This window comes from Lutra lutra, chromosome 7, assembly GCF_902655055.1.
Source record: "Lutra lutra chromosome 7, mLutLut1.2, whole genome shotgun sequence".
Classification (NCBI taxonomy): domain Eukaryota; kingdom Metazoa; phylum Chordata; class Mammalia; order Carnivora; family Mustelidae; genus Lutra; species Lutra lutra.
Window position 1 is genome coordinate 45,061,890 of NC_062284.1, and position 20,224 is coordinate 45,082,113.

At 38.5% G+C, this 20,224-nt stretch overlaps 1 protein-coding gene across 16 annotated transcripts in view; it reads right to left on the reverse strand.

Annotated features, from left to right (window-relative positions):
• CSNK1G1 (casein kinase 1 gamma 1) overlaps nt 1–20,224 on the reverse strand; it is a 193,981-nt gene that overhangs the window by 126,925 nt on the left and 46,832 nt on the right. For 11 of the 16 annotated variants that reach the window (XR_007128513.1, XR_007128515.1, XR_007128514.1 and 8 more), the window contains exon 2: nt 4,587–4,635. The exons of 4 other annotated variants lie outside the window; for them this stretch is intronic. The gene's annotated coding sequence lies outside the window, so the exon portion shown is untranslated. Of the gene's footprint in view, nt 1–4,582; nt 4,636–20,224 lie in introns of all 16 variants that reach the window. One more of the 16 variants, XM_047735795.1, reaches the window with a different exon arrangement.

Sequence of the window (20,224 nt, forward strand, 5' to 3'; positions counted from 1 at the left end):
AACACACAAATCTGTGTTGACTATGTTATTAGTGAGGCTCCTTGTCAACAACAGACTAGCAGTAGTTTTTGAGAAGTCAAGAGTTATAAGCAGATTCTCAGCTGCACTGGAGGGCTGGCATCCCTAACCCCCACACTAATCAAAGGTCAACTATAATTTTAAATAAGCATGTATTATTTTAGTTATTTTGAAAAAATCATTAGATAAAAATTCTCTCAATTTTCTAACACAAACCAGCAGAAACATGTCTGCAAAGTTACCTATCTTTACATTACCTTCTTCCTATCTCATACAGAATAGGTAGTCCTCTCACCCAAGGCAAGTAACTTATAAATTTTACTATATCATCTCTCTCACCTATACCTTTATTCTCTTCCTCTCTCCTGATCCCCTACAATGAGCACCAAACATGTTCAAAACATTCCCATTAAAAATACAAGACACAACACCCAAACCTTGATCATTATCTCTGGTCCAGCTACCATCCTCTCTCCCATGGGCCCTTCACAACCAAACTGAAGAGTTGTCCTCACTCACAGTTTCTATTTCCTTATTACTGAACACTGTATAATAGGGTTTTTAATCCTATCCCCCCAAACCATTTTTACCTTTCTTTTCCGCAGGTAAACCGCACCCTTGAGGTTAAATCGGAGGAACACCGTTCAGTCCTTATCTTTTTCATCTCCTTGCACTGGTGGGTGGCCTTTTGCTCTTATTTTAAACAATTTTTTCCCCTTTGAGTTCATGCTGTCACTCTCTTCTGTCTTTCTAGAACTCTGACTGATCCTTTTTTTTTTAAGGTAGGCTCCTGGGCTTGGAGCTGAACACAAGACTTGAACTCACTACCCTGAGATCAAGACCTAAACTGAGATCAAGACCTGAGCTGAGATCAAGAGTCAGACCTTCAACCCCGTGAACCACCCAGGTGCCCTAACTGCTCCTTTACTCAGCCTGTCCTTAAATGGTTTCATTTCCTCTGAATACTGGGTCAAGCCTCTCTTCTCACTCAATACAACTTCATGGATTCCAGTCATGCATGCATTCAACATAAATGTATTAAGCATTTATTATGTAAAAGATACTGTTCCCAGGCACTGCTGCATTATTCTAAGCATCCGTAACATATGTTCATTTACATGCTGATACATCCTAATTTACATTTCCAGCCCTTCTCCAGAGGTTGAGATCTATATGGTCAGAAGTATACTTAATTTTTCTACCTAAACATAAAAAATGCTGATACTTCAAACTGAACAGTTTCAACTGAACACATCTCTTGGCTCCCATTTCTCCCACTACCCTCTCCTCCCCAAGAAAATTTGAAACCTACTTTCTTCTCTTGGATCTCATCTCAAAGCACAATACTACTAACCATCGACCTCATGACCTAAACAAGAGACAAAAGAACTGTCAGTTTTAACTCTTAACACTCAAATCTAGAAGTTTTCTCCATGTTGATTTAGTACCACTGTGGCAAAGAAACAATCCTCCCAGAGGTATGGAACACAATCTCACAACTGAACTCCTTGCTCCGGGTTTCCCCTCTCAACTAGTGGGTCTCCACAGCAATTTACACACCACTGCAGCCTAAGGGAACTTTCTTAAAAGGCCGGCCTGATATGTTATCTTCCAACTCAAACTTTCAATGGCTTCTCAATAGCCTTAGAGAAAAGGTAAAATCTCTTAAGTGGCTTAAAGTCCTTCCTGATCTGGCACTTCCTAACCTCTCCAGCTTCATTTCACTTCAATACTTCCCTTGCAGTGAATGTTAATGAACACCAAACTTAACTCATTTCTTCTCAAAGACCCTCAGCCTGGACTCCTTAAATTAACTTATGCTCCTTTTAAGCCTTTACCCTAAATGTCCCTTTCTCTGGAAAACCTTTCCTGACTCAATTCTGTGTTACATGTCCCTCGCATGTACTCTTTCAGTAGGGCATTTGTTAAGACGGTGAAACTACTCTGTATGATACTATAATGGTGGATATATGTCATTATACATTTTTCTGAAACCACAGAACGTACAACACCTCGAGTGAACCCTAATGTAAACCACAAGCTTTGGGTGATTATGATTTGTCAATGTAGGTTCATCAATTATAACAAATGTATCGATGGGTGGGGGGTGTTGATAATGGGAGAGCTATGCATGTTTGGGGGATATATGAAGGGTAAATCTCTATATCTTTTTCTTTATTTTACTGTGAACCTAAAACTGATATAAAAAATGAAGTCTTAAAGCAGACATACACACGTTTGTTCATACACATTTAAAAATATTATTTCTACATAAAAGAACTTTAAGGGATTAATAGCCATTACTGAAGGAGTCTGCATAATTTCTAGGTGTTGAAAAGGAAAAGCACTTATATCTATTCAAAGTGGAAATCTTGGGGGGCGCCTGGGTGGCTCAGTGGGTTAAAGCCTCTGCCTGAGGCTCGGGTCATGATCCCAGGGTCCTGGGATTGAGCCGAGCCCCGTATTGGGCTCTCTGCTAGGTCGGGAGCCTGCTTCCCTTCCTCTCTCTGTCTGACTCTCTGCCTACTTGTGATCTCTGTCAAATAAATAAATAAACTGTTTAAAAAGAAACAAACAAAGTGGAATTCTTGGGAAGCCTGGGTGGCTCAGTCCGTTAAGCCTGTCTTCATCTCAGGTCTTGATCCCACATGGGGCTCCTTGCTCAGTGGGGAGCCTGCTCCTCCCTCTCCCTGCCACTCCCCCTGCTTGTGCTCTTTCTCTCTCTCTTTCTCTCCCTGTCAAATAAATAAAATCTTTAAAAACAAAGAACAAAAAGAAAAAAAAAAACACCAAAAAAACAAAGTGGAGTTCTTAATTCAACCAACAAACATGTAGTGAATGCCTAAAACTAAGATAGTCACCAGGGATATAATGGTGACATCAACATATATGTAGTTCCTGTGCTCATAGAACTTATAGTTCTAAGAGGTGGAATAAAAGAAATACAAAGAAAACAAAGATCTACTGAAATAAAGATTATGAGGAAGTCAAAAGGGAGAGTTTTAGATAGAGGGAGATTAAAGCCATTATTAGAAGCCACACTTAAACAGTGTCCTCAAGGATGAGAAGGAGACAACCTTATCTAGAGCTAGGAACAGAGTCCCCAGAGAGAGGAACAGCCCATAAAAAAAGACTTGGTGGTGGGGCACCTGGGTGGCTCAGTGGGTTGGAGCCTCTGCCTTTGGCTCGGGTCATGATCCCGGGGTCCTGGGATTGAGCCCCGCATCGGGCTCTCTGCTCAGCAGGGAATCTGCTTCCCTTCCTCTCTGCCTGCCTTTCTGCCTACTTGTGATCTCTGTCTTTCAAATAAATAAATAAAATCTTAAAAAAAAAAACAACAAAAAAAGACTTGGTGGAAGAAGACCAACAAGTTCTCAAGGTGAAGACACAGCAGGAATCCATCATTCAGGATTTTTATAGATACTGATACAGCAAGAAGAAGCCATTTAAACATTTAAAGCAGTGGAATGACATTTATATGTAAAGGGATTTAGGGTTTACAAAAGACATTTACATTTATTTTTATTTTATATTTAAACTTAAATTAGTTAACATGTGCTGCATTATTAGTTTCAGGGGTGGAATTTAGTGATTCATCAGTTGCATAGAACACCCAGTGCTCATTCCATCAAGTACCCTCCTTAATGCCCATCACCCAATTACCCACCTCCCCCCACCAGCAACTCTCAGATTCCTATAGTTAACAGTCTCTACGGTTTGTCTCCCTTTGTTTTCATCTTATTTTATATTTCCTTCCCTTCCCCTACATTCATATGTTTTGGTTCTTAAATTCTACCTACGAGTGAAATCATATGGTATTTGTCTTTCTCTGACTAACCTATTTCACTTAGCATAATACCATCTAGTTCCACCCACATCATTGCAAATGGCAAGATTTCATTCTTTTTCATGGTTGAATAATATTCCTGTGTGTGTGTGTGTGTGTGTGTGTGTGTGTGTGTGTGTGTAAGAATATGTATATACACACACATCTTCTTTATCCATTCATCTCTTGATGGACATCTGATTTCTCCATATTTTGGCGACTGTGGACATTGCTGCTTATAAACAGTGGAGTGCATGTGCCCCTTCAAATCACTGTTAGCATCCTTTGGATAAATAGCTAGCAGTACAACTGCTGGGTGGTAGGGTAATTCTATTTTTAACTTTTTGAGGAACTTTCATACTCTTTTCCAGAGCAACTGCATCAGTCTGCATTCCCACCTACAGTGTAAGAGGGTTCCCCTTTCTCCATATCCTCACCAACATCTGCTGTTTTGTGACTTGTTAACTTTAGCCATTCTCACCGATGGTGGTTTTGATTTGTATCTGCCAAGTGATATTTACATTTTTAAAATGATTAACTTTGGGTGCTATGTGACCTCTTCAGTGAAATGAACTTAGACTTATCTGCCCTGATAAAAGCCAATTATTCCTTGCCATAGATGAGGAAATTGAAGCTCAGAGGGTTATATTCACTAACTAGGTCACAGTCAAACCCAGCCAGGGTTTGACTCTGGTCTTTCATCTGCCGCATGTACCAAAAAACCCTGCACTCACTTACTCACCCATTCAGCCCCACTGAATCGAAAGTGCACTGGCTTCACAACTGTCCTCCTGAAACAATAAAAAAATGAAAGTGTGTGGTGTTTTTTAAATGCGTCCACAAATTTTTTTTTTTTTTAACTAGGAAGCCAGCCTAATTCTTCCTCCCTTGAATAACTTAAAATTCCTTCTGTTTCCCACACCAATGCTCTTCATCACTTGAACACTATATTTATGACCCCTTTTTGTGGCAGAATTTCTCCATGGGATCTCATTTGCATTTTTTAATTGAAGCTTTACTGAGATATAATTTATATACCATACAACTCATCTAAAGCACATTTCTGTTTTAAAATAATTTGAGGGGGGGCGCCTGGGTGGCTCAGTGGGTAAAGCCTCTGCTTTCACCTCACGTCATGGTCTCAGGGTCCTGGGATCGAGCCCTGCATCAGGCTCTCTGCTCAGCAGGGAGCCTACTTCCTCCTCTCTCTCTGACTGCCTCTCTGCCTACTTGTGAACTCTCTCTGTCAAATTAAAAAAATAAATAAATAAATAAATAAAAAATAAATAAAATTGGGGGCCGCCTGGCTGACTCAGTTGGTGGAATATGCAACTCTTGATCTCAGGGTTGTGAGTTCAAGCCCCATGTTGGGTGTAGGGACTACTAAAAATAAAATCTTTAAAACTGATAATTAATAAATAAAATAAATTTTGAACTTGGGAGATTATCAAATTTAGCCCACAATTAGTACAACTGACTTTTCTTGAGTTCAGTCACCTGGTAAATACTTAGAGCTTCCTTAGTTGGCTCATTCATTTCATCAACCTAACAGGAATGGTAAGGGACCTCGACCTAAAGGAACTATCCTGTCATATACTGAGAAAAGGAGACTGTACCTTCTGCTTTTGGCTTCATCTCTAAACCTTGTTCATAATAAATTTGGTAAGGACTGTGAAAAGTAAAAGCACTTATACCTATTTAAAGTGGAATTCTTGGGATGCCTAGGTGTCTCAGTCAGTTAAGCGTCCGCCTTCAGCTCAGGTCATAATCCCAGGGTCCTGGGATCAAGCTCCACATTGGGCTGGCTCCTTGCTCAGCGGGGAGTCTGCTTCTCCCTCTGCCCCTCCTCGTGCTCTCTTGCTCTCTCTCAAATAAATAAATAATATCTTAAAAAAGAAATTTGGTAAGGACTTCTTCATGTAGAAGCCAACTGTGATATTGAAAGGTTTAATCAGAGAGGGCAAAAATATGTATTTATATATTTTTATAAATATTATAAATAAATTATATATAGTTTATCACTTCGCTGTTGTGGCGTCCAAATACATGTACCTAACCTTCTCTTTCCTATGACATATTAGTATGGCTTTTCAAACTTTATATGGTTCTGACAACAATGCATGGTTCTTCTGGAAAGAATAGTCACAACTGAATTTCTTTCAATCTGGTTCAAAGTATATTATTCCTGAAAGGCATTCCTTGAAACCTGAGGCATAAATTAGGCATTATCTCTGTTTTCATCACCCTTATAAAGTTTTCTTCATTACTTTTGTCTTCTTACTGTTTTGTTATTGTTGTTAATTCATTATACTCTATTCTTTCAGTAAGGAGAGTTAAAGCTGAAGGTTAATGGGTATAAACCTATAGTTATAACATCTTATTTCCTGGATAACTACTTACTTTGAACGAATCTTCAAATTTACTGTGAAGCTGGATAAAATCTGGCTTTATCCAGATTGTCATCCATTAGATTGAGCTGCCTGACTTCTTGTTACTTCATAAACTTTATCACATTATATATATTATATATATACTTCTCAAATTATATATACTTTTCTCAAATTATATATATATATATATATATACACACACACACACACACACTACTTCTCAAAATTACATATACTTTTCTTTTTTTTTTAAGATTTTATTTATTTATTTGACAGAGAGAGATCACAAGTAGGCAGAGCAGCAGGCAGAGAGAGAGGGGGAAGCAGGCTCTCTGGGATCATGACCTGAGCTGAAGGCAGAGGCTTTAACCCACTAGCCACCCAGGCTTTCCTCAAATTATATATACTTTTCAGGTATTACTAAAATGTATCTAATCTCTAAGGATAAAAATGTGACATCTGATAATATTCAAAAGAAATATACCACCCCTTTTTCCCCCCCAAATACATTTTGAGTAAAGCACTTTTAGAAAAAACCAGCGTGATTACTTTAAGAAAGCAGTACTTATTTGGATGTTAAATTATTGGAAGTTTTTCTCAAAGTTACCTTAATTTCTCATGCTAATCTTCTTTTATTTAAGTTACAGACATAAAATGTACACCCTTCCCTTGAATGAATTAAAATCATAAAAGGATAATACTCCTAGTCTAAAAGGTTTAAAACAGAACAAAACTGAATGATGGCCTAAGCACACCAAGGCTTTTTATCATTCTCAAGATGATTCCATTAAACAGGCATGCATCAAGAAACAAACTCACTGATGCAAAGGCTGCAATGCTCAGAAGAACCAGATAGCAAACATAACGACTCATGACGACTTCAAAGGTATATGGTGGTAAAGTGAATAGCAGGCATCCCATCTAAAGCATAGCTATGTCTCAGCCCCTGTTGATGTCTACCATGTAAGAATATAGACCCAATGCTGCCAGCACTGATTTTTCAGGAGTTGTTATTAGTCACTGAAATGTCAATAAAATCTCCCCAATTTCAGAGGCGCCTGGGGGGCTCAGTTGATAAAGCATCTGACTTCAGTTCAGGTCATGATTTCAGGGTCCTGGGATCAAGTCCCCCCCTCACCCCCCACCCCCCTTCACCCCCGCCACGAAGCTCCTGCATCCAGTCCTGTGCTCACCCCTCAGGCTCCCTGCTCAGCAGGGAGTCTGCTTGTTCCTTTCCTTCTGCCCCTCCCCACCACACCTGCTCTCTTTCAAATATATAAATAAAATCTTTAATATTTCCCTATTTTTATATGTTGGCAATTAATTTTTAAAAATTTTAAATATCCAAAACACCCATTTGCAACCTCTCGTCTAAAGCTGTTCAAGTGAAATACAGCTTTTAAAGTCTTTAGCATAAATAATCTATGTTGCCAAAAACAAGGATGGGTACTCAAAGAACAAAGGTATCCCGTTTAAACTAAAAAGTACCTATTCACTCTAGCAAAAAAAAAAAACAACAAATCTTATGAAAAGTGGAAGTCTGAAATAATGATAACACTTTCTACCAAATAGTTCAGAATATCATGGCTAGTGCTATTAACTAGATCAATTTAATTCATTTGTTTCTTATTCAAGGGAATATCCACATTTCTTAATTTCACATCCAAATGAGAACAATTTCGGTATTATTCTCAGAAAATAAGCAGTTTTCAAAACAAAAGTTTATTCCACATTAGATAATGGTATGACATTTATACCATTTATATGAAAAACAGATGTGTTTATATGCATTTATATGACATGCATTTATATGACAAACCTTTATATGACAAACAGATGGCTTTATAAAGGGAAAAGGCTATCATATATAAAATTACAAGTCCAGGGGCACCTGGGTGGCTCATGGGTTAAAGCCTCTGCCTTCGGCTCAGGTCATGATCCCAAGATCCTGGGATCGAGCCCCGCATCGGGCTCTCTGCTCAGTAGGGAGCCTGCTTCCCTTCCTCTCTCTCCACCTGCCTCTTTGCCTGCTTGTGATCTCTGTCTGTCAAATAAATAAAATCTTTTAAAAAAAAATTACAAGTCCATGGGCTGATGATGAATGTAGCTGTTTCTGATACTGAGATGGGTTATAGCCACAGACATTGCAAATTTCATTTAAAATCATCTAGTCAGGGGCGCCTGGGTGGCTCAGTGGGTTAAGCCGCTGCCTTCGGCTCAGGTCATGATCCCAGGTCCTGGGTTCGAGCCCCACATCGGGCTTTCTGCTCGGCAGGGAGCCTGCTTCCTCCTCTCTCTCTGCCTGCCTCTCTGCTTACTTGTGATTTCTCTCTGTCAAATAGATAAATAAAATCTTTAAAAAAAAAAAAAATCATCTAGTCAGGGGCACCTGGGTGGCTCAGTGGGTTAAGCCGCTGCCTTCGGCTCAGGTCATGATCTCAGGGTCCTGGGATCGAGTCCCACATCGGGCTCTCTGCTCAGCGGGAAGCCTGCTTCCTCCTCTCTCTCTCTCTCTGCCTGCCTCTCCGTCTACTTGTGATCTCTCTCTGTCAAATAAATAAATAAAATCTTAAAAAAAAAAATCATCTAGTCAAAGACAATACTAATATTGGTAAAGTTTTCTTATTAGGAAATGATCATATCATTAAACTTTCCTTGAGCAAGCAAAGCAGCCAATAGGGAGGAAGGAGGGGACTGGAGTGGCCTTTTTTTTTTTTTTTTAAGATTTTATTTATTTATTTGACAGAGAGAGAGATCACAATTAGACAGAGAGGCAGGGGATTAGGGGGTGGCAGGAAGCAGGCCCTCACTGAGCAGAGAGTCAGATGTGGGGATCAATCCCAGGACCCTGATACCATGACCTGAGCTGAAGGCACAGGCTTAACCCACTGAGCCACCCAGGCACTCCATGGGAGACTGGAGTTTTAATGGCTATACACAGAAAACCTGAATTCCCTTCCTGTATTTCCCATTAACTTATTGATAAGCCACACAAGGCAGTAACAAATCTCACCTCTAATTAGATCTTATGTAACATTTCATTGTATTTGTAAACTCAATTACCCTAAATAGTAACTATCTTCCACCTTCTGAAATCCTTATTCTAGAACATGTTTTCCTTCTCTCATGGAGCATAAAGGATTATAACAGGAGTGTTCCCATATTCAGCTTTCTCTTTCTCAGTTTCATGTATGAACGAGGTACAATGGAATCTGATTCTTTCTCCTAAAGGTGCTGAGCTACTTTTCATCTTAGGTACATACCATACTCTTACTTGGTACCTGGAAACACCGGTTTAAAACTCAGTTACTCTAAAGTTTAAGATAGGGCTGCACTTTAATCATAGCAATATGAAAGGCATTACACTACTATCTTCTGCTTGCTTTTATCATGAATGAGTCTTCATTTTGTACTGTATTTACTGGGAACTTCAAGGGCTGCTGTTGAAAATCTGACAGCATTATAAATACAAATACTACTCTATTTTTATCTAACTCTTGTCCAGTTACAAATAACTATTTCTTAATCAATGGCTAAACACATAGGCAACTTCATCCATCTAATTAGAATGTTTAAAGTTATATTTATCCCCCTCTTCAAAGGGCCATTATCTGTTTGTTCTCTCATTTTATAGCTTACATGATAGTGCCAAAGGAATAGTTTCTTTCTATATATATATACATTTTTTTAAAGGATTGTACTTATTTATTTGACACAGAGAGAGAGGGTTGGAGAGAGAGCGAGAGAAAGCATGAGTGGGGGGGTGCAGAGGGAGAAGCAGACTCCCCACTGAGCAGGGAGCCCCAATATGGGGCTCAATCTCAGGACCCCAGGATCACGACCTGATGCTTTACTGACTGAGCTACCCAGGTGCTACTTTCTATATTCTTAATACAAAGCCACTCTATCTCAGATTTTATTAATCTCTGCATATACTTTACAGGACATAATGAAAAACCTAGGGATAGTTTACATCTGTCACAATGTAGAACAGAGACAACTATACTATCTAAAATTTATTGGGCTTTTATATGCCAGACACTTTTTAAGTGATTTAAATATATTAATTCATTAAATCTTTCTATAATCCTATGAAACAGTAATATCTTTACCACCATCTTCATTTCACAGATGAGGAAACCAAGTAAAGTACCTAAGATTCATAAAACTAGGAAGAAATGGAGCCAGCATACTTGGCAGCCTGACTCAAGAATTCTTTATAAACACTATATTGATTACCAAAACTTACATGAAGTATATGATTGCCCTAAGACAGCATACTCTTATAGCCTGAGATTAAAATGAACCCCACCCAACTACTTCAGTGATTAAGATTCATCACTAACTGGGGGCACCTACGTAGCTCAGTTGGTTAAGGGTCTGCCTTTGGCTCAGGTCATGGTCCCAGGGTCCTGTGATTGAGCCCCACGATGGGCTCTCTGCTCAGCAGGGAGCCTACTTCTCCTTCTCCCTCTGCTGCTCCCCCTGCTTGTGTTCTCTCACTCTTTGTCAAAGAGATAAATAAAATCTTTAAAAAAAAAAATTCATCACTGACTGGCACAACAAATACAAAAGATTATCACAAGAAAATGTATTCTTTTAGGAAATATGAGTACATCTTCACGTACATTCAAGTTTTCTCAAGAAGATGCTACTGGCCTAATATGTAAGGTACAATTTATTATTATACAGTCCAATGCTTTATAACGTGTTAGGTAGGGCACATTTTGAATTTATAAAAGTATCTTAACCATAAGAACTTGATTAATACAAAATTTAGTACAGAATACTTTTTGTCCTTTCAATTTTTGTGATATCTGGAACGACTGATACTTTTTCCTATAATCTTTCTCTATAGGTAAGCTACAGTAAAATAAAAGTATTTATTTTAAGGAGAATGGAAAAACATGAGTTCAAGTGGTCTTTCAATGATATTTTACGTTCACTGGGATATGGCTATAGTTACATTATATAACTTAGATGCAGCATAGCAAGCTTCTATTTTAATCCTACAAATATATATGATCATCAATAAACTTCCCCTTTCATTATTTTCAGTAAAGCTAACTGAATTTCATTAATTAGCAAAGGTCAGTGTGAGGAGTTAAGACTAAGAGACAATTCACAATCTTGACAACTATTAGCACTAAATAATTTTCATATTATAATGGATTATCTCAGAGCAAGAAAAACTATAGTACTAGAATCATAAAAGACTTTAACCATTTCTATGAAAAATTAATTAAAGTTTGGAAGAATTGGGGACACCTAGATGGCTCAGTCGGTTAAGGGTTAAGTGTCCGCCTTCTGCTCAGGTTGCTCTTTCTCTCTCCCTCCCTACTGCATACACTCTTTCTCTCAAATAAATAAAATTTAAAAAAATAAATAAAATTAGGAAGAATTAGATTCATGACTACCCTAAGATTTGAAAGAGTGTGTGCATATACGTGAATACACACACACACACACAGGAATTGGGGAGGGACAGAGGAGAGAGGGAGAGAGAAATCCTAAAGCAGACTCCCCGCTGAGCACAGAGCCCAACTTGGGGCTGGATTCCAGAGCCCTGAGGTCATGACCTGGGCTGAAATCAAGAGTCAGAAGCTCAACCAACTGAGTCATTCAGGCAGGCACCCCTTGAATACTTTTTTTTTTTTTTTTAAGATTTTATCCATTTATTTGACACAAAGAGAGATCACAAGTAGGCAGAGAGAGAGGAGGAAGCAGGCTCCCCGCCAAGCAGAGAGCCCAGTTTGGGGCTCGATCCCAGGACCCTGAGATCATGACCTGAGCCGAAGGCAGAGGCTTAACCCACTGAGCCACCCAGGCGCCCCCTTTGAATACTTTAAATAAAGGTTTCTGAAACCTCAAAATTTCAACTACCTTTCGCTACCACAAACTTTAGGATTTATTTCACAGTTCTGAATTTTTCCAGTATTAAGAATATCTGTTGAGTGCCTGTTGCAGACTAGGTACCATATGAGACACTTCACATGGGTTACCTGACCCATGGGAGAAGTAAAGTTTAAAGACATTAAGTAATTTGCCAAATATCACCACAGCTAAGAAATGGCAGAAAGATAACTCAAATTCAGATGTGCCTAATTCCAAAACTGTTTCCCATCATGTTATGTGCCATCCTATCACATCTCACCTTACCTCATTCAACATGAATAAAAACATCTGTACCTCAGTTTTCAGTTAGTTTTACTGTTCCTTTCTAAAGATTTATTCATTTCGGGGGCGGGGGGAGGCAGAGGGAGTCCCAGGCAGACTCTGCACTGAGCATGGAGTCTGATGGGGGCTCAATCCCAAGACCTTGAGATCAGACCTGAACCAAAAGCCAATGGTAGGATGCTCAGCTGAGTGCACCACCCAGGTGCCCCAGTTTTACTGGGTTTTAAGATACAGTTTACAAAAATATTACATAAATAATGTCATAAGCAGATTTTACTTTTATGTTTACTTTTTAAAGCTATGTAAAAATTGGGGTGCCTGGGTGGCTCACTCAGTTGAGCCACCAGCTCTTGGTTCTGACTCAGGTCATGAGATCCAGCCCTCTGTAGGAATCTGAGCTCAGCACAGAGTCTGCTTTAGGATTCTCTCCCTCTGACCCTTCCCCCCGACTCTCTCTCTAAAATAAACAAATCTTTTAAAAAACAAAGTTATGTAAACATTATCAACCAATGACTATTGACTTACATACAGCAAAACCAGTTTTTCTGATAAACACAATTTATACTGATTTATCAACCTTTTAAATTTCCTATTACAGGACTGGGAAATTCATCTTTATTTTCAGAGATTATACACTCAGCTTTAAACATGAGCTAAACTACCTGGGAATAAAGAAATTCTAGCATGTACATCTCAGGAGTAAAACACAGGAGTACTATTTTCTAAGACCATCACATTCAAGAACCTAGAAATAGGCAGTTTTAATTTAAAACTAAGGCAATGATACCAACAAAGCATGAACTACTGAAATCTTTTATCTATGTTAACAGATAACAGTATTACAATTATCTTTACCAAAAAGTTCACTCCTAGAATTACCTGTTTTTCTCTAATTTAGGGTAAGATCACACTATTATTTTCATCACCAGTTTCCCTAATGGTATTTCCAGAAGACTTAATACAAAGATTCAGATTATTGGCTTATTTTTATTCTACAATAATTACTTTGTTAAAACAATCTACAAAGAAATGAACATCTGTTTCAAGTACTCAGAACACATCCTGTGTGAGAACAGTAAACCAACACAGACGAATAGAAAAAAAAATATCTTTCAGTAATGTGGTGAAAACGGTTTCTTTTCTACCATACTACACAATCTTTTTTAAGGTAAGTTATGCTAAAAAAACAAAAACACAGTAACTGTCATTGAGCAGATGGTTTTTCTTCTCTACTGAAGGAAAAATAAATAATAAAACTGTCATGATGAAGCCAGTATTGAAAAGCCGCAAACACCTCCCACTGGCATACAGAGTGACAAAGATCCTGAATCCTCATTTTTCTTACAATTTAAAAAAAAAATTTAAATAAGGCTTTGATAACTGCAGTGTGGTAATATAGGAACAGTCAGCATAACATGTTACAGGACGCTAACAAGCAGGCTTGATGACAACCCAAATAGTTATTGGATTGATTTCTCCCTTGATTGCCTCATCCCTATCTAACTACCAAAGAACTATTGTGTTTCCTCCATTAACATTTTCTTTTGATTGAGGATTTTGATTTTTAAACTTTAATGTAACTTTTCACCTAATTACTACTTTTTAAAAAACACCCTATCACAAGCTTAATACTAGAGTCCCTGCAATATTGACAGGAAAAATTAGAATTTCAAATTTTTCTGTTGATCAAGGAAATACTAGATTTTTATACAAACATCTGATTTGAGTTCCCCCAGTAGAGAGTCAACTTACTCCTGCTGTTTCCTGTCTTGTTTTAGTTACTTCATTCAAAAGCTTAAGGATAAGAACAAAATAAAGCCTACTTAAAACCTGCCTGTAAGCTTCTTCAATGTAGAAGCAAATCTTTGTTTTCACTGTACTTCCAGTGCGAACACTAGGCTTAAGACAAAATAGTTGCTCAATAAATTTATGATGCACAAATGAGTGATATCATCCTTAATTATACATCTATTTATCACTATGCTATAGACTGTGGCTATCATTACCTGTCTGCTTAATAAACTGTGGAACTCTATGGAACCAGGCACTGCTGTCTTAGCTGCCTACAGCGTCAAGCAGCTTCTGCTGTACAGAACACAGCAGAGTAAATAAATGTTTAACTAAGTGACTGTTTTTAATTAACTGAAATTTACTTGACAGGTACCCTCAATTTACTAAACCCTAGCCCTCCATTTCACAATTCCACAATTACAAAAATAATTTTGTAATTATTCTAATTACAAAAAATTTAAGAAACAGCAAAACCACAATATACATAAAATCTATAACCCATCCTCTACACACTTTCTTCTTTCTTTCTTGTTTTAAAGCCAGGACTACTATAATTAGTATAAATTCAACATGCACTCAATACTTACATGTCACTAAATATGCTCAGAATTCCTACAGAGTAAAAGATTTATAATATTCACCATTTCCATCATCAGAGGAAGATCCCACTCTATTCCCTATAATATCAGGGATATCAGCAGTATGTTTTTAAATGATTTAAAAAAAAATCATCAGGGGTTCCTGGATGGCTCAGTCAGTTAAGCGACTGCCTTCGGCTCAGGTAATGATCTCACGGTCCTGGGATCAAGACCACACATCAAGCTCCCTGCTCAGTGGGGAGCATGCTTCCCCCTCTTCCTCTGCCCCTCCTCCATGCTTGTGCTCTCTCTCTTAAATGAATAAATAAAAATCTTAAAAAGAAAAACAAATTAGTTCTTCCAAAATACTATAAGCCTCTTATAGGCAAAAACCCTTTTCTTCTTTATGATGTCACACAATAACTTATGCATAGTAAATTGTTCAAAATAAAGCAAGTTTTAGAAAATTTTAAAGTTCTTCATAATCTTCAATTAAACAGAATTTAATCATGTTGCCTAAATCCAGGCATCCTAGGATGTTTATTTTAATGAATTGAATTTTAAAAAATCTGTGTTGTAAGAGCTTTAAAAGAAATAAAAGAAATTATAAGAACACTAAGAGCTTCATAATTTACACAATGTAGCTATTCAAATAGGTAAAAAAAAAAAATCAATAATTGGGTTAATTCCCTCCTTTTAGCCCCTTCTCCCATCACAAAGCAGGTCATCCCCATAACAAAGAAAATCAAAACAAAAATTAGTTTGATAATTAATTTCCCAAGGGAAAACAGCTAGTGAAAAGTAAAATTCCAGAGCTGGTTTGAATTTGTGATCTATGCCACTCTCGGTCTGAACATCTTTTTTCTGACTATTGGATAATTAATTAAAATAACTATGTCCCTCACTCAGTTACTACTAAATTAAATCAAAAATAGCGCTTATAGGGGCGCCTGTGTGGCTCAGTTGGTTAAGCGACTGCCTTCGGCTCAGGTCATGATCCTGGAGTTCCAGGATCGAGTCCCCCATCAGGCTCCGTGGGAGTCTGCTTCTTCCTCTGACCCTCTCCCCTCTCATGCTCTCTCTCTCTCTCTCAAATAAATAAATAAAATCTTTTAAAAAAATAGCACTTACAATGTACAGTAGAGGGAATACAGTCAATAATATTGCAATAACTTTGCATGGTACAGATGGTAACTAAACTTATTGTGGGGATCACTTCATAATGTATAATAATATCAAATCACTATGATGTATACCTGAAACTAGTAAGATATTGTATATCAATCATATTTCAATTAAAAAATAACAATGCTTAGAGGCACCGGCATGGCACAGTCAGTTAAGTGTCAGACTCAGAGTTGTGAGATCCAACCCTATGTCAGGGTTTGCATTCAGTGGGGAGTCTGCTTGAGAGTCTCTCTCCCTCTCCCTCCGCCCTTCCCACTCATTCTGTCTAACAATCTTCAAGAAAATAAAACAAAACAATGCTTACATGTCACCATAATTGTAACTTAAAACTTCTTGTTACATTCACAGTTTCAAATAGGCAAAATTATTAATAAGTTTTATTGACATTAATACTGCTTTGACTTCTATGCTTTTGAGGGCAAGAGCTAATGCTCTTCAGTTCTTCCTTTACAAAAATTTTCACAAGGAATTATACTGAGTAGTTTTTTCCGGGTTTTAGGAAAAGATAACTCAAATCCTCCTTACGGCCAGTGTCAAAGTGCATGAAGAAGCTGGTTAGGATATGTGTTGCAATCTGTACTTAGAACAAAAAGAATTAGATGCAGATGGCACTTGAACAGAAAGGTTGGTTCATTGGTGATACAAGCCACCATGTTTTCCTCCTTAGTTCTGTATCTTTAACTAGACAGCCATAAATATCTTTAGAAGATAACAGACAAAAGGGATTAAAACTTTCTCTTCAGTTTTAGTTGAAAGACTTTCAGAATGGCTAGTAAATAGGAAAAATACTGCAGAAACTGAACGACCACAACTATCCTCTTCCTTTTCCAAATATGAAAAAACTGTTTAAAGAAGGTTAAAGCTACACAATCTTGGACTTAAAAAGATATTTCTATATAAAATTCTACTGAATAGCTGACCATTACAAACTGCCTATAGTGCATATACTTTGATACATTAAAAAAATTTCAAGATAGGGTGCCTGGGTGGCTCAGTGGGTTAAACCTCTGCCTTCGGCTCAGGTCATGATCTCAGGGTTCTGGGATCAAGGCCCGCATCAGGCTCTCTGCTCAGCGGGGAGCCTACTTTCTCCTCTCTCTCTATGCCTGTCTCTCTGCATACTTGTGATCTCTCTCTCTGTTTCTTTTTTTTTTTTTAAGATTTTATTTATTTATTTGACAGAAATCACAAGTAGGCAGAGAGGCAGGCAGAGAGAGGAGGGAAGCAGGCTCCCCGCCGAGCAGAGAGCCCGATGTGGGGCTTGATCCCAGGACCCTGGGATCATGACCTGAGCCGAAGGCAGAGGCTTTAACCCACTGAGCCACCCAGGCGCCCCTCTCTCTCTGTTTCAAATAAATAAATAAAATCTTTAAAAAAATTTTTTTTCAAGATAAAAATAATAAAGATGCATCAAACTAGAAACCATCTACCCAAATGAAAATGAAAATATAACTTTTATTTATTTATTATTATTTTTTTAAGATTTTATTTATTTATTTGACAGACAGAGATCATAAGTAGGCAGTGAGGCAGGCAGAGAGAGAGGAAGGGAAGCAGGCTCCCTGCTGACTGGAGGGCCCGACGCAGGGCTCGATCCCAGGACCCTGGGATCATGACCTGAGCTGAAGGCAGAGGCTTTAACCCATTGAGCCACTCAGGTGCCCCTTGAATTTTTTTTTAATAATAGTCAGACTAGGGGCGCCTGGGTGGCTCAGTCAGTTGGGTGTCTGCCTTTGGCTCAGGACATGATCGAGTCCCACGTCGGGCTCCCTGCTTAGTGGGGAGCCTGCTTCTCCCTCTGCCCCTCACCCTGCTCGTGCTCTCTCTCTCTCTCTTGCTTCCAAATAAAATAAAAAAAAATCTTAAAACAAAAATAGTCATTCTAATAAGTATGAAGTGGTATCTCATTCTAGTTCTGATTTGTATTTCCCTAAAGACTAACAATTTTGAGTATCTTTTCAAGTGTTTACAAGTGTTTATTTGTATATCTTATCTGGAGAAATGTCTACTCAAGTTCTATACCCATTTTTTCTTTAATTTTATTTTTTTATTTGACAGTGAGAGAGAGAGAGAGATTACAAATGGGAAGTATTAGAGGGAGAGAGAGAAGCAGGCTCCCCATGGAGCAGGGAGCCTGATGTGGGGCTCGATCCCAGGATCCTAGGATCATTACCTGAGCTGAAGGCAAATGCTTAACTGACTGAGCCACCCAGGTGGCTTGAACTGTGAACCCAGGTGCCATTCTTGAACAGTTTTTTGTTGTCATTGAGTTTTAGGGATCATGCAAACATTCTGTTATTAATCCCTTAGCAGAAAATACTTGCAAGTATTTTTTTCCATTTTGTAGTTCATTTTTTCACTTTCTTGATAGTATCTATGACACACAAAGCCCTTAATCTATAAGTTGCTTTGAAGGCTAACTAACCTTTATCTCCACTTTGCACTTGCACTGCTCTTAAAATCAGATCTGTTGGGGCGCCTGGGTGGCTTAGTGGGTTAAGATTCTGCCTTCGGCTCAGGTCATAATCTCAGGGTCCTGGGATCGAGTCCTGCATCCGGCTCTCTGCTTGGCAGGGAGCCTCCTTCCTCCTCTCTCTCTACCTGCCTCTCTGCCTACTTGTGATCTCTGTGTGTCAAATAAAAAATTCTTTAAAAAAAATTTTAATTTAAAAAAAAAATCAGACCTGTTAATTCAGATTAAGCCTTCAAGTATCTAAAACATAAAGCTGAATGAAGACTAAAAGGCTGAAATATCAATAGCAGATGATCATTTTGTGTCAGAAAAATGCTGATATCGTTTCTTAGTTTTAAAAGAACAGGATGAAGGGGGGCGCCTGGGTGGCTCAGTGGGTTAAATCCTCTGTCTTCGGCTCAGGTCATGATTCCAGGGTCCTGAGATCGAGCCCCACATCGGGCTCTCTGCTCAGCAGGGAGCCTGCTTCCCTTCCTCTCTTTCTGCCTGCCTTTCTGCCTACTTGTGATCCCTGTCTGTCAAATAAATAAATAAAACCTTAAAAAAAAAAAAAACAACCCAGGATGAGGGTGCCCTTAGTGGTTAAACTGATCTCTTATTTCAGCTCAGGTCATGACTTCAGAGTTGTGAGATTGAGCCCTGCACTGGGCTCTGCACTCAGCAGGATGTCTGCTTGAGAGTCTCTCTCTCCCTCTAGCTCTGCTCCTCCCCCAACTTGCATCTATGCTCTCTCTCTCTCAAATAAGCAAATCTTTAAAAAAAGAGAAAAGAACTGGATGAATTGGGGAGCCTGGTTGGCTCAGTCTATTGGGCCTCTCTGCCTCTTGATTTTAGCTCAGGTCTTGATCTCTGGCTGGTGAGTTCAAGCCCAACATTGAGCTCGACGCTGGGTATGGAGCCTACTTAAAACAAAAACAAAACAGGGAGCCTGCTTCCCTCTCTCTCTCTCTCTGACTGCCTCTCTGTCTACTTGTGATCTCTCTGTCAAATAAATAAATAAATAAATAATCTTTAAAAAACAACAACAACAACAAAATACAAGTAAGAGGACAGGATGAAAGAAGATAGTTTCATTAAGTGAGACTGCTGGCTCTAATCACCTTTTGCTAATTCACAGATATCCTCCAGACACCATTCTCCATGAGCTGTGCTACAGCTCATATAATTTCGTTTACATTTAGAGTCAAAACATGTCACTACACAGAAGGATACTTTGATCAAATACAATTTCACTATTCATAATTCATATTTATAATTCATCAGATAGTACTATGCAAAATAAATATGGACCAATCTCAAACACACTTAATAGGTCCCTACTTTTTATTTTGAGTATTTCCTTTGAATCCCTTATTGCCATAAAACAGCGGTTCTCTTAACAAGTCAGGAAATGACAGATGCTGGCGAGGATGCAGAGAAAGGGGAACCCTCCTACACTGTTGGTGGGAATGCAAGCTGGTGCAACCACTCTGGAAAACAGCATGGAGGTTCCTCAAAATGTTGAAAATAGAACTACCCTATGACCCAGCAATTGCACTGCTGGGTATTTACCCTAAAGATACAAACGTAGTGATCCGAAGGGGCACGTGCACCCGAATGTTTATAGCAGCAATGTCTACAATAGCCAAACTATGGAAAGAACCTAGATGTCCATCTACAGATGAATGGATAAAGAAGATGTGGTATATATACACAATGGAATACTATGCAGCCATCAAAAGAAATGAAATCTTGCCATTTGCGACGACGTGGATGGAACTAGAGGGTATCATGCTTAGCGAAA